Raw genomic sequence first — 14,359 nt, forward strand, 5'->3', positions numbered from 1 at the left:
TCGCACGTTCTGCGAAATCGCCTTTAATTTTGTTTGTATTTGACACCTCAGCGGAAGTCCTTGTATACTGGTGAGCACAGGATCTTTCTGCTAGCCGAATGATGGGAATTACCGCATGGACTTGTTCTTTTTGCTTCCCTTTTTAGAAGTCGGTTTACTGCTTAGGAAACGATTACTTTCTCCTCACAAGTTCTGCAAAATCAAGATTTACCTTTGCTTAGGTTTGCAATTTCAGTGGAAGTCGTTTTATACAGGTGAACACGATAATTCGTACTACCAATATCTTTAAAGTTACCGCATGGACTTGTTCCTCATTCTTCACTGTGTAGAAGTTGGTTTACAGTGGTGAAAAAGGATTTCTCCTGGCAAGTTCTGGGAAATCACGATTTAATTTTGTTCGTATCTGCCTCTTCCATGTATACCCGTGAACACAGTATCTTTCTGCTAGCAATACCACAGAAATTACACATGGACGTTTTCCTTTGTCTTCACTCTTTAGAAGTCAGTGTACAGCATGCAAAAGGATTTCCTTCTCGTAACATGTTGTCTGCAAAATCACGATTTAACTTTGCTTGTTTTACCACCTCAGTGGAAGTCTTTGTCAAATGGTGACCAGTGTATCTTTCCGCTAGAAATACCACAGAAATTACACGTGGACGTTTTCCTTTGTCTTCACTCTTTAGACATTGATATACAGCGTGAAAAACGATTTCTTTCTCCTCACGAGTTCTGCAAAGTCACGATTTAACTTTGCATTGGCCACCTCAGTGGATGCCTTTGTACAGTGGGGAACATGATATCTTCCTACTACCAGTATCCCTAAAAGTACAACACATAGTTTTTCCTTTTTCTTCCCTTTTCAGTAGTGAAAAACAATTGTTTTCTCCTCACAAGTTTTGGGAAATGACGATTTAACTTGGTTGCTATTTTTCACCTCAGTGAAAGTCATTGTGCAGTGGTGAACATGATATCTTTCTGTGAGCACTGTCCTAAAGACTACCACGTGGAGTTGGTCCTTTTTCTTCACTTTCTAGATGTTGGTGAACAGGGGGGAGAAATATTTTCTGTGTTCCTAGTCGCTTTAGGAAATCACGATTTAATTTTGTTCACATTTGCCACCTGTATAGTGGTGACCTGTATCTTTAAAAGTACGACATAGCCGTGTTCTTTTTTTTCCTTTTTCACTTTTCAGAAGTTGGTGTACAATAGGGAAATATTATAACTATGTCTTTCTTGTCGCAAGTTTTGCAAAATCATGATTTGAGAGTTTGTTTACATTTGGCACCTCAGTCGAAGTCCTTGCATAGCGGTGAACAAGATATCTTTCTGCTAGCGATATCAGCATAAGCTTCTGACTCTTGATTTTGGCTCGGGTCCTGATATCACGGTTCATGAGATGGAGACCTATGGGCTGCATACAGACAGCAGGAGTCTGCTTGGAATTCTCTCCGTCTCTCTCTCTCTGCTCCTCCCTGCCTTCTCAAAATAATTGGGTCGGCTTTAGCTCAAGAGGTTACTTCGTGTGCGGTTGTCAAAATAAATAAATAAAGTTAAGAGAATAAAAATTTTAAATCAAATGTATTAAAGCCATAACTGCAACAATATGTTATTGGATATGCAATATAACATATGCAAACTATAATATCAATAACCTAAATGTGAGGGAAAGTAAAACTGTAAAGTTAAAAATACTATCAAAATTAATTTGTTATCAGTTCAAAATAGGGTGTTACACGCACATAGTAGAATGCGATTTGGCCGTAAGGAAAGAATAAAATCTTACCATTTGCAACCAGATGGATGGCCCTAGAGGCCATTATGCTAAGTGAAATAAATTAGACAAATAAGGACAAATACCACATGGTATCCCTTGTATGTAGAACCTAAAATATGTATGTATTTTATATAGCAAATATATATTTTTAATATTGAAATAAATATAACTGAAACTAAGCTCATACATACAGAGAACAGATGGATGGTTGCCAGAGGTGGGGGATTAGAGGTGGGAGAAATGGGTATTGTGTTTAGTTTAAATAAATTGAAAAATAATTTTAAAAAAATAGGGTGTTACACATTTAAACTGATAAGCACATGGTAACCACAAGGAGAAAATTTGTAGTGAATATACTAAAGAATATGATTACAATAGTATAATGTAGTCTTTAATCCATGTTGAGTTAATTTTTGTGAGTGGTATAAGGTAGAGGTCTAATTTCATTGTTCTGTACTTGTTTACCCGGTTTTCCCAACACCATTTGTAGAAGAGACTATCCTTTACCAATTGGGTGCTCCTGGCTCCCTTGGCTAATATTAGTTGACTGTACATGTGGGGGGTTTAAATCTGAGCTCTTTGTTCTGTTCCATTGGTCTATGTGTCTGCATGTGTACTAGTACTATGCTATTTTTATTAATTTATTATTTTTTTTATTTTTATAGCTTCATACCACAGTTAGAATGAGGAAGTATGATGCTTCCAGCTTTGTTCTTTTTCCTCACAATCACTTGGATATTTGGTGTCTTTGTGGTTCATACACATTTAAATGGAGACCAGGGTTGAAAAACCCCTGGAGCAGATAAAACCATTTAAGCCACATAAGCAAAACTCAATCTAGCCTATTTCATGAGCATAGCAAATCTTAAGTTATTTCTTTAAATGCCTTTGATAATCATAAATGAAATTTATCATCTTTCCAAAATAGTGTAATATAATCACTTGTACCCAATCGCCTGCCATCAGGAAACTCCCCTTGTAATATTCAATCACTGTAAAGATTAAACAAGTTTCTCCTTTTCACTTTATAAGCCACCCTGTAAGGTCATGCTTCTGAACTTCAGACTACTTCCAGGTCTATCCATGATCTCCAAAGTTCTAGGGGAAGGTATCAGATTATCCAAGGATCTCTCCTGGGATGCCTCCCCCTAGTGGCTATTCTTTTTTTTTTTTTTAATTTTTTTTTTTCAACGTTTTATTTATTTTTGGGACAGAGAGAGACAGAGCATGAACGGGGGAGGGGCAGAGAGAGAGGGAGACACAGAATCGGAAACAGGCTCCAGGCTCTGAGCCATCAGCCCAGAGCCCGAGGCGGGGCTCCAACTCATGGACCGCGAGATCGTGACCTGGCTGAAGTCGGACGCTCAACCGACTGCGCCACCCAGGCGCCCCCCTAGTGGCTATTCTGACGTAAGTCTACCCATTTCTGCCGAACAGGTAGCATTTTGTGGTTAGGTATTGTTCCTGAGTTTGTGTTCAGATATGACTGCAGAGTGGTTTTGTTTTTGTCTTAATCCTCCCATGGCAGTGAGTAGTTTTCTCTGATTTGGTGTCCTGTGAAACTTTATATTAAAGAGGAGAACACCAGTGCCTACCCGGAGTCCCAGGCCAGCTCCGGGCAACACTAAGGAATAGTACAGAGCACCACCTCACACTTTGTAATTTAAATTAAAAAAATGTTTATTTATTTTTTTGAGAGAGAGAGAGAAACAGAGCGGAAGCGGGGGAGGTGCAGAGAGAGAGGGAGACAGAATCTGAAACAGGCTCCAAGCTCTGAGCTGTCCGCACAGATCCTGATGCGGGGCTCGAACTCACGAACCACGCCCGCTCTTTGATTTTGGAATTGCTTTTACCTCTCTCAGGTAGTATATTCTCAGCCATAGCTGTCAAATGGTAAGCCTATGTACAAATATGAGGAAGAATTCATTTTGAACTGAAATAGCAAAAATATCACCCTGTGGTCAGACTGTGGAATAAAGTAACACCTTTTCACTCTGCCTTGAACATTGAGGGCTTTAACTCTAAGAAAGGGCTGCAGCATATCAAGTGGGGGTGCTTCTTGCAGGTCAGGACCTCTCTACCACCTGCATTCTACTGGATCTGCTCAGATGTTCAGGCTCACTTTTTGAGGTAAGGTGGGGCAGCAACTTTTGTTAGTGGCCCTAAACCTGCTCCTCCAGAGGGAACGTTCAAAAAGTCAGGCAAGAGTCAGATGTCAAAGGTCTCAACGCCTAGGGAAGCCAGGCCCTCAGGTTATCAGGGGACCCTTGCTTCCTCCTTACACTCTCACTGCCACCCTCAGCCATCAGGGTGGTACTACAAGTCAAGCAGAAAAATAAACAAACAAAAAACAGGCACCTAATGCCTTCCCGCCCCTTTGATATTTCTCTGTAATTATACTAAGAAAGACAGGCAGCATTTTGCAAAGAAACATGAAGGCAAACTTTTTTTTTTTTTTGGAAACGAAGAGATGTTACTGTAAATAATATTCATTTTGGAGAGAAAAATGCAATAGAAGCTGTGAGCAGAAATCTCAAGGCTCCTGGACCTGGACCCCCGTGGACAATGCTGCGGTGAGAGCAGAGCTCTCACTGCTCTCCAGGTGGGAGGAGAAAGCCCCCTGCAGCATCCGGGGTCTGCCAAAGGTCCAATCTGCCAGGGTATCGCTGGGCACTGGTCTGCACATTTTGCCCAAGGGCCAGGCTGAGGAAAGCAGTGTGTGGGGGCGATCTGTCCCTCAGCTCTGAGACCCACAAAAAACGTGAAGGCATCATAACGGTACTGGAACCGAGGAAGCCCAGCTACACTGGGCTAGTAAGAGCCTTAGGGCAAAGTGTAGATTCCACCTCCCAGCGTGTGGCTGGCAAGACCCAGTGGGCTTGGAGGAAAGGTACTGTTGTGACCAAGAAGCCAGTCCCAGGAATGAGCAGTGCTCACACCCAGAACACTGGGCAAGGCAGCATGATGGTGCTGCTCCAGAGAAAAGGCCAACTCGGTGCCAAGAGGCCCAGTGACAGGAAAAATGGTGACCCCGCGCCACTAGGGAAAGTGCTAAAAAACACTGGCACTGTGCAGACGCAGGGCTGCCGTTAGGAACCAGCTGACGCAACCAGAAGGTGCCCTGGGACAGAGATGCCACCGAAGGAAGCACCAACCATCCCAGAGAGCTTGAAAACCAGGGCTCTGGCTTGAGGGAGGAAGCCTCCTGAGCTGCTGGCGAAAGTACTGCAGGAAACTCGGGCCTGTAGGGGAGGAGCACAGGGACTCTCCGGGTCTTTCTCGAGGGGGAAGGAGACCCAGCAGGGTGCTCCAGCTGCGCAGCCAACCCGGGTTAGAGCGCAGAGGGGTGAAAACTGAAATGCTCAGGCCCATCAAAAAGTGAAATAAGAAGAGGTAAAATAATAAATGAAACAAACATGTATTCACACAAGAAACTGCTATCCCCAGGATATCTGACAGAGTCCCTGGGGTTAACAAACATCAACAAACCCAAGTCCCAGTTGCACAAAACTGGCCTGGAGGAGGAGTTTCCCCGGTGAACACGGACTTCTAGGAAGACAGGAAACACAAACGTTGAGTCCTATGTTTTTTTAGACCTGGCGAGGAGGAAGATACTGTTTTCACCAGCAAACAATGACTTCCCCGGGTTAGCGAGCAAACAAAGTTGAGTCCTGTTTTTCAAGAATTTGCTAGGATGGGGCGCCTGGGTGGCTCAGTCGGTTAAGCGTCCGTCCGACTTCAGCTCAGGTCACGATCTCACGGTCTGTGAGTTCGAGCCCCGCGTCGGGCTCTGGGCTGATGGCTCAGAGCCTGGAGCCTGCTTCCGATTCTGTGTCTCCCTCTCTCTCTGCCCCTGCCCCATTCATACTCTGTCTCTCTCTGTCTCAAAAATAAATAAACGTTAAAAAAAAAAAAGAATTTTCTAGGATGAAGAAATTGTTTACAATAGTATATATTAACCTGAAAAAAAGGAAGTGAAGAAACAGAGTTGCTTCTGTTTCTGGCATTCCTCATCAGGGTCCATCTCTCCTGCAGATGCCTCTGGGTTCTTCTGTGTCCCTGGCCAAAGGCCCACAGTGGCTCTTGGCTCCAGGGTGCTCTGGGCTCTGGGCAAGACTTCGTTTTCCGGGTAGACCCAGTGAAGCCGCCAACAAGCACTGGAAAGCAGTTCTGAAACCAAACTACCACCATGGCCTGAGGACTCACCCAGCACAGGATAGAAAGGGAGTGGGCAAAGCCCAGAATCTTCTGCATACAGCAAAGATGGGGCTTGGGACTCTGCCATCACTGCTGTTAAATCCTAACCCCTTTCACACATCCAGAAAAACGACGCTCTATCGCATGGGTCTCTGACCTGGATGATTGAAGATTTGCACAGATGAAGCTGGCAACGCCCTCAGCTGTATGGCAGCCTGGGTACTTATGCTGTCTCCGGGTGTGGGCGGAGGCAAGGCAGAAGTCTGGAGAAAGTCACGCGACTGAGTGGTAACAAATCAGTGGAGACTACAGGAAAAAGGAGAACCTGGCAGAGAACGCATAAACCAAAGCAACAGGCCCATTACTAAAACCAACCAACAGGAGCAAAGCAAACACACAGGCAGAAAACAAACCGAAAGGAGGAAAACAAACCGAAATGAAACCGAAACAAAAGCAAACCATACAGAAACTAACCCAACAAATAAAACATTCACTATTATGGGCAAGAAGAGGATGCCTTTGGAGCGCAATTTCTACACCAGCTGGCCTCACATGTCCATGCCCAACAAAGGTCAGGCCAGCCCAGGGAAACCAGCTGTGCTGGGGTTGAGAAGGAGATGGCACAGAGAACCCTGGGGTCCTGAGTGGGAGAAACTATGTACTAGGAACGGTGCCCAGACCAAGAACTGTCCTTGGCGCTCCAGGCCATAAAGCAGGCAGTGTGTGCCTCCCGTCTGGCAGAAGGACTGGTGCAGCCTGCAGGAAACAGGGAGGCCCAGCATCTGCGGGGCTGAGACTGAGCTTGCTCTCAGTAGGTGAAGGCAAGTCAGAGAGCATGCAGCTGAGTGGTGAAACACGCAAGGAAATAAGTAGGATACATAACAAAGTTAAATTCAGGAAATAACAAATAAAACGATCATAAACTGCCTAAATCTAAATAGAAATCAAAACACATGGATCCTGACCCTTGTGAACACAAAAGGAAACCAAAACACATCGATTTCCAAGGAAAATACACTGCAGGAGAATAGAAGACTAAGGGAGCAACTGCATTCATAGAACCCCTCCCCCTGAGAGAAAGAAAGAAATTGCAAACATGCTAAATGCTGCTTTCCCAGAGGTTCCCATCAGCGTAATCGTGTGTTCCATAAACACAAACCCAGAGGAAGCAGGAGTAAGAAATAGCTGCCACTGCTAAGCAAATATTTATTGACTCTAAAAAAAAATCTCATTAGCCAGTCTGCAGGGACTCCACGGGATTTAAAGAGAAAGGGCCGACTTCAGTTGCAAATACAGCATTGTTGCGATCAAGAAATTGAGTTCTACAGTGTCCTTAAACAAAAACATAGCTAAATCAGAATTTCCTTGAACTCTCTGCAAACAAGAAATCTTTTCAGCTGGTGGACACTGACCTCTAGGGGACTTAATGATAAAAACCAATTAAGTTTGAACTTCCTATTGCAAAAACATACTTTGGAAGGACTAGGAAATTGACAAAATGAACAGCTAAGGCAGACTGTCTCTTGCACAACCAAACCTGCCTACAGTGAAGAAATCATTTTCAGCAGTATATACTGATTTTCACAGGATTTCCTATTAACAAATGATTGGCAGACCTTGTGTTTCCAACCCCTAACTTCCAATTTTAAGAAACTGCTTTTGTCTCTATACGCACCGACTTTCACAGCATAATAAACAGGAACACAGCTAAATCTTGATTTACAGAAGTTGCTAGGATGAAGAAATTATTTTCCTCAATTTATATCAACACTGAGAGGACTTAGTAAATGGGGGGAGGGTACTTCCGGTGTGGAATCTAGCATTGCTGTGATTAAAAAATCACTTTGCCAGTACATATCGGCTTCTAAGGGTTTAATGATGCAAACATAGTTAAAGTAGAACACCCCAGAACTGACTCCAAGTCAGAAATCTCTTTAGCAAATATACACCCACTTCTAGGAGACTAATAATCAAAAACAGTTAAGTCTGAATTTCCTAAAACTTCCACAAATGAGAAATTTTTGTATTCTGTTGATATTGACTTCTCCCAGATTTAGTAATAAAAAGCATAGCTAAGGTGGACTTCCTATTGCAAACAAAACAAAACAAAAAAACAACTAATGTTATAAGCACAAAGAAGAAATTGGTTTTTCCAATCTATTCCTACTTCTGTGGGACCTAATAACAAACATAAGTATGACAGGTCATGGCATTTCCAAACCACAACTTGCTACTATTAAGAAATGGCAGGCTGGGGTGCCTGGGTGGCTCAGTCAGTTAAGGTCTGACTTTGGCTCAGGTCATGATCTTGCAGTTTGTGAGTTTGAGCCCCTCGTCAGGATCTGTGCTGACAGCTCAGAGCCTGGAGCCTGCTTCAGATTCTGTGTCTCCCTCTCTATCTGCCCCTCCCCCATTCATGCTCTCTCCCACGTGCTCTCTCTCTCTCAAAAATAAACGTTAAATAAATTATTAAAGAAAGAAAAAAGAAATGGCAGGCCTGATGAACAGGTACAGATCCCTTGCAAATCTGGACACATTCGGTCTGACATTGAGCTCACCTGATCTCAGATATACCAGAGACATGGGTTTATTCAGACTTATTACAACTGGAAATCTTAGGCTGAACTGAAGCGCCCACCTCATGCTACGCTGGTAAGTCGCTAAACCGGGATCCGGTCAGACATAGAAATCTGCAAGGCAGGATTAAAATACTCATTTGCCAGAATCAACATGGACTTTCCTTTGACTAAGAAGTTCCAGGCCTGGCTAAACCCTTGCTTCGCCTAAAGCGGGATCTGCTCCGCGGAGAAATCTCGTTGGCCGCTGTTCTCGGACTCGGCCAAGACTGGAAATCGCAGGCGCGACTACACGGGACCTGCTACAACAAGGAAATCCCACGCACCGCTAATTCCAGGTGTGCTAGAAGGAAGAAATGCATGATGACGGTGAAACCTGGAGGGTTGGAGACCGAGACCCGACCAGCACAGGCAGTGATTGTTCCAGTGTCCGGATGGAGGCGTTCTGACGTCGCTGTCCTCTCTGCGAAAGAGCGAGCGCGGGCGCATCTCCACTAGCAAAGGGCCAAAGAGCAGCGGCGGTCTGGACGCTAGCCGCCGAGCAGCCACCAAGACACAGAATGAATGCTCCGGGGAACTAGGGAAACTGCACCTGTCAAATGGCCAGATCGGGACAATTAGAGAAATGCAAACTGGGGGAGACGAGCGGTGCTGCCTACGACAAACACCCGCACCGCGAAGTCACGTAATAGGGGCCGTCACTGAGAAACAGTGCCCGCCGGGTCGTGGGCGGTGCTGCCACAGAGCCTGTGCACAATCCGGGCTGTGACAGACAAACCGCCGGCTCCGAGCTACTGGCCAAAGTGGCAAGGGGACGGCCGGGAAGGGCGACCACCGGAAGGCCGGCACAGGCCTTCCTGGGCAGAGGAAGGGACGGCACCCAACGACCCTGAACTTTGGGCGGAGTTCAAGTGGTGGCGCGAAATCCCCGAGTTATCTGGTGGGCGCTGCTCGCGAAAGTGGTGACGAGAAACGGGCTGCTGGGTACCGGCGCGGAGCTGCCCCCCCCCCCCCCCGAGGAACACCTGGCTGGGCTCATGCACAGGTGCTGCCCCTTGACCCCCCCCCCCCACCCCGATTTCCCGGCTGCCAGTGGGGCCGGGAACGGAACACCCCGCAAAGCGAAAGGATGGGCGACACCGGCGAAACACACCCAGCTCCGCGCCAAGCAGAGCCACCTCCACCGGGAAAGCGCCAGCCCGGCTCTGCCAGAAACTGTGACCGCACATCATGGGCCATGCACCTAGTGGAGGGGAGGCTGACACCTGCCAACGCCGGGCGCCCGACGATGCTGGAAGGAGCAAGAGCCAGCAGAGAGCACTGATTGGTGAATGCAGGGGCCGGAGAGCTGGTCTCAGGGAAGGGAGCTGTGCCTCCCCCATTCCACCGCTAGGCTCTGAGCTCCCACGGGAAGCGAAAAGTAATCCAGGGCTAAAATTTACTGAAGAGTATCTCAATCATGTATACCTGAACAGGTATGTTTTTGTATACAAAAACGTCAAGGTTTGTTCCATATTTCTTAGACTTTAAGACATAATTCATACAAGCACATATTTTTCTTTATGCTAGTTAATCACAGGTCTTTGTTTGTTTGTTTGTTTGTTAAACATCACACTTATCCTGCCTGGGTGGCTCAGAGCATTGAGTGCCTGACTCTAGGTTTTGGCTCATGTCTTGGTCCCAGGGTGTGGGGATCAAGCCTTCGTGGGGCTCCGGGCTGGGCGGGGAGCCTGCTTAAGATCCTCTCTCTTACCCCCTCTGCCCTCCTCCTCCTTCTCTCTCTCTCTCTCAAAGAATATCACATATACATATTGTCAACTGAAAGAAAGCCAATATCAATCTTGGCTAGCAAATGCTTTATTCATTGTCTCACTGAGGATTATAGCCCAGGAAGCAGATATTCAGATTGCTCTGAAGAACTGTTCCGAAGCTTGTTAGCTACAATACATTTGATGTACAAAGTGGATAAAGGGGTTAGTACTTCCAAGCAGTTTTCCAAATATTTGCACATCACAAAGTATAATTTGTTCGGTTGTAAAAATTAAAGTTTACTGATTTCCACATAGACACGTGAAAGACCCGTAGATCATTTTAATACATTATGTGTCTTTCATCTGTGATTTTTGAAAAAGATTGATTGCATACCTCCACTTAACTGTCTTTCCAGTTTTTTCTGTTTTTGTTTTTTCTTTTTCTTCCCCCTGCCTATGCCACCCTGCCCCAGTTCTTCCTGTTTCTGAGATCTCCTTGAGGTTGCTTGAAATGGCCCACTGAGGGCTAACATCAGTTCTCTACTGCAGTTTAGTGCCTGATAATATATATCCCTGCATAGTTTTACATAACTATACAGATATACATAAACACACAATTGCAAAAATTATAGCAATCATTTAAAAATCTTAGCCATGTGTCAGGTACAATAACTCAAAGCTCAAAAGAATAGTTGGGTCTAAACTGGTTTTGGCAGGTGGTATAAGTTAAGGTTACCTGCTTGGATGGGTACAGCTTTTCAGTAAAGCCTTTAATTTACTACTATAAGATTTTTGTTTTTGTTTTTTAAATTTATTTTGGAGAGCACGCAAGCAGGTGGGGGCAGACAGAGGGGGAGAGGATCAGAAGCCTGCTCTGCACTGCACTGAGAGCAGCGAGCCCAATGTGGGGTTTGAACTCAGGAACCCTGAGATCATAACCTGAACAGAAGTCCAACCTACTCAGCCACCCAGGTGCCCTTAGCATAAGAATTTTTTTAGAGAACCTATTTTTGGAGTCATTTTGCTTTTTTAGAAACTTCTACATCCTAATAAAAGAATGCATTCCATTGTCTTAGAGAGGTTTGGGATTCTCTTTTTTTAAGGGCATCCTCCCTGAAATAGGCTTTCTTATGTAAGTTAAAGCTTCCCTAAAGTGGCCACTGCAAACTGTTTACCAGTTTTCCAAAAAGGAACAAGATCCAGCTCCCAGTTTGGGACCAGGTGGAACCCATCTCTGCCTTTAGATTCCCTGAAGACAAAAAATCTGCCCGGAACTCACTAATTTACCACTGCCCCCAAACCCGAGAAGCATGGGTATTCTGGCCTTACAGACGAGAGTGTGACTTACCAAAAAGCTTTAACGAAGTTGCTCAATTAATTGGAAAGGTCAACATAAAGGGAGTGGAGCTTGGATTTGGGAGACAGTACCTGGAACTCCATGATCAGCAAGAAAGCAGTGACCGCAGGGGACTCCGTGGGTGCAGCACTCGTTACTCACTGGACTCAGGGTTCTTCAGGGGTCTTTTTCAAGTCCCACTTCTGATGCTAGTCACTGTACAAAAAAATTATACCATAAAATCAGTATAAGTACTTCTGTGAGTGAGAAGCAAACTGTTCACAAAGAGGGAAAACTGAAATGCAAAAGTGATCTGAACTTCGGGGCCTTAATGTTATAGGGTGGCTTATAAAATGAAAGAGAGGAATCTGATCTTTACAATGATTGGTTATCACAATTGTGGTTTCCAGATGGCTGGCAATTGGTTAAGTGATTTTTATACATCTTGGGAAGGTATGCATCATCTATGAAAACCAGAGGCATTTACAAGAAATAACCTACCTTTCGCTTATGTTCATGATATCAGTTGACTTACATTGTTTATGTGACTAACCTTATGTCTGCTTGGAAGATTTTTGAGACTAGTCTCTATTTTATTATATTTTAGCACCTAAAAGGAAACAGGAGTCCTGACATCCAAGAGTTGGATGGTGCTATGTACTGTGACTTACTATTTCCATGAGCTAGCCTGGCACTCACAGGTAGGCATTGATGTTCTTCAGTTGAATATAAACAGTTTCATACAACAACACCATCACATATGGCCACCCAGTGCCAATATATGGATCAGGACAAAAAACAAGACCACCCTATAATCGTACCTGATCAGAGCCAAAATCATGAACTTTTTCCTAACCACAAAAATAAGCAAACACACCTGTCCTCGACGATATTAGTGGATTGCTGCATCTTTACCAATTTTAGCTGTCCTCTCTGTCCGGACTTCTATCCTTCCAGAGAGATTTATTAAGATAGTGAATCATAGAATTACCCCTGTCTGCTCACAGTATGTAATGCAGAGCAAAAGCTGCTTGCTGAGATCCTCCATAGGGTCAGCAAACAAGCCCACTCACATCCTGTAAGTCTCACCCTTCCTCTTGAGATGCCTCATGGTTCCTCCCAGGCATAAGTTGATCTTGTACGAAGAGTAATAAACTTACTCAACTGCAAGTGTATTCCTGGTGTTCTTTGCTCAGAGCACATTGACACACCTAAGAAATGAAAGAAATCAATAGATACTAAGGACATTAGTGGTTCTTTAAGTACTGTGATCTTTCCGATTGGCCTTTATTTCAAATGAATGCCTGTAAGAAAGGTAAGGCACAAAGCTGAAGTGGAAGAGTTGCTAGGAATTTATTTTCATCTTTTCCCTTAGATTTAAGAGTAAGACGCATTTCACAGGCTGCATCGGTCTTCCCAAATTCCTATGTTGAAGGCCTGTTGCCCATACCTCAGAATGTGAGTGTATTTGGATATAAAAATCATTAAGTGGTGATTAAGTTAAAATGAGTCCATTAGGGTGGGCCCTACTCCAATCAGACTGCTGTCCTACAGGGAGAGGAAATGTGGTCAAACACAAAGACAGCAGGCATGGGGACACCCAGAGGAAAGAGTGCACGAGGACCATGCAGAAGGTAGCCATCTGCCAGCTAAGGAGAGAGGTCTCAGGAGAAAACACCTGCAGATACCTTGATCTTGGATTTCTACTCTCCATAACTGTGAGATCATAAACTTCTGTTGTTTAAGTCACCTCATCTGTGGTGTTGTGTTATAGCAGCCCCAGCAAAGGGTACCAACTTCATCACTGGGGGGAATGATGTGAGGTGAGGGGATGCCAAATATTCCCGTAGGGACTTAAAACTGAAGTCTGACAGAGTATGCAGTATAGGTCTGCATTCCCTTATTAGCTCTTGACAATCCCGCATTTTTTAAAGCTTCTGGTTTTGCTTTTGTTCTTTGGGGAGTATACACAATGTATTTAGACTCTTTGGTAAAGAAATCCTGGCCTGATTTGTGATGAGGGTATGCATGGTGTTTATCAATTTTTAAAATTGCTTGATATTCCCCACTCTATATTATCACCGTTCTCAACATGTTGGAATACTTTTGTAGGAGAGAGTTCTAGAAGATTTAATTCATAAGACTCTTCATGTTACTTGACTAACATAATGTTGATTGGCACTTCTATGTTGTTCTTCAAAATGTTGTACTAAAGTAAACAATCACTTGCTCAACATGACAGATGAGTCTCTCCACTCCCAAGTGCCCTCCTAGCTGCCTGCCTTTCACCTAGCTGTGCCACAGTGCTCCCTGGTGCCTCAAAATCTAATTTATCAGATCTACCACCATATCTGTGGTTATCACTGTGGATTTTAATATGGGTTTGAATCATATGATCTACCGGAACCTCAAATGTACACACATAATGATAATATACACGTGATAATGGTGTATCGGGTTCAGTGCCTGGGAAAATTAGCCATTATGCTGGCAATGTGTTGAGCCTAACACTTGAAACACAGCTGAGTTCTCTAATGGATCAAATTCCTTAGAACTACCCAGAATGGTCTCTCGTGCAGTCCTTCCACTTCTCCATCCACGCACTACTTTAAACTATTCAATTAGAAAGCATCACATTCCTGTCAATTTTCACTCTTAGCCATTTCAAATTCCATTTTGGTCCAAACTAGGTCAGCCATATTTCAGTGTGCCTGAGATAGTCCCG

This window comes from Felis catus, chromosome A1 (genome assembly GCF_018350175.1).
Source record: "Felis catus isolate Fca126 chromosome A1, F.catus_Fca126_mat1.0, whole genome shotgun sequence".
NCBI lineage: Eukaryota > Metazoa > Chordata > Mammalia > Carnivora > Felidae > Felis > Felis catus.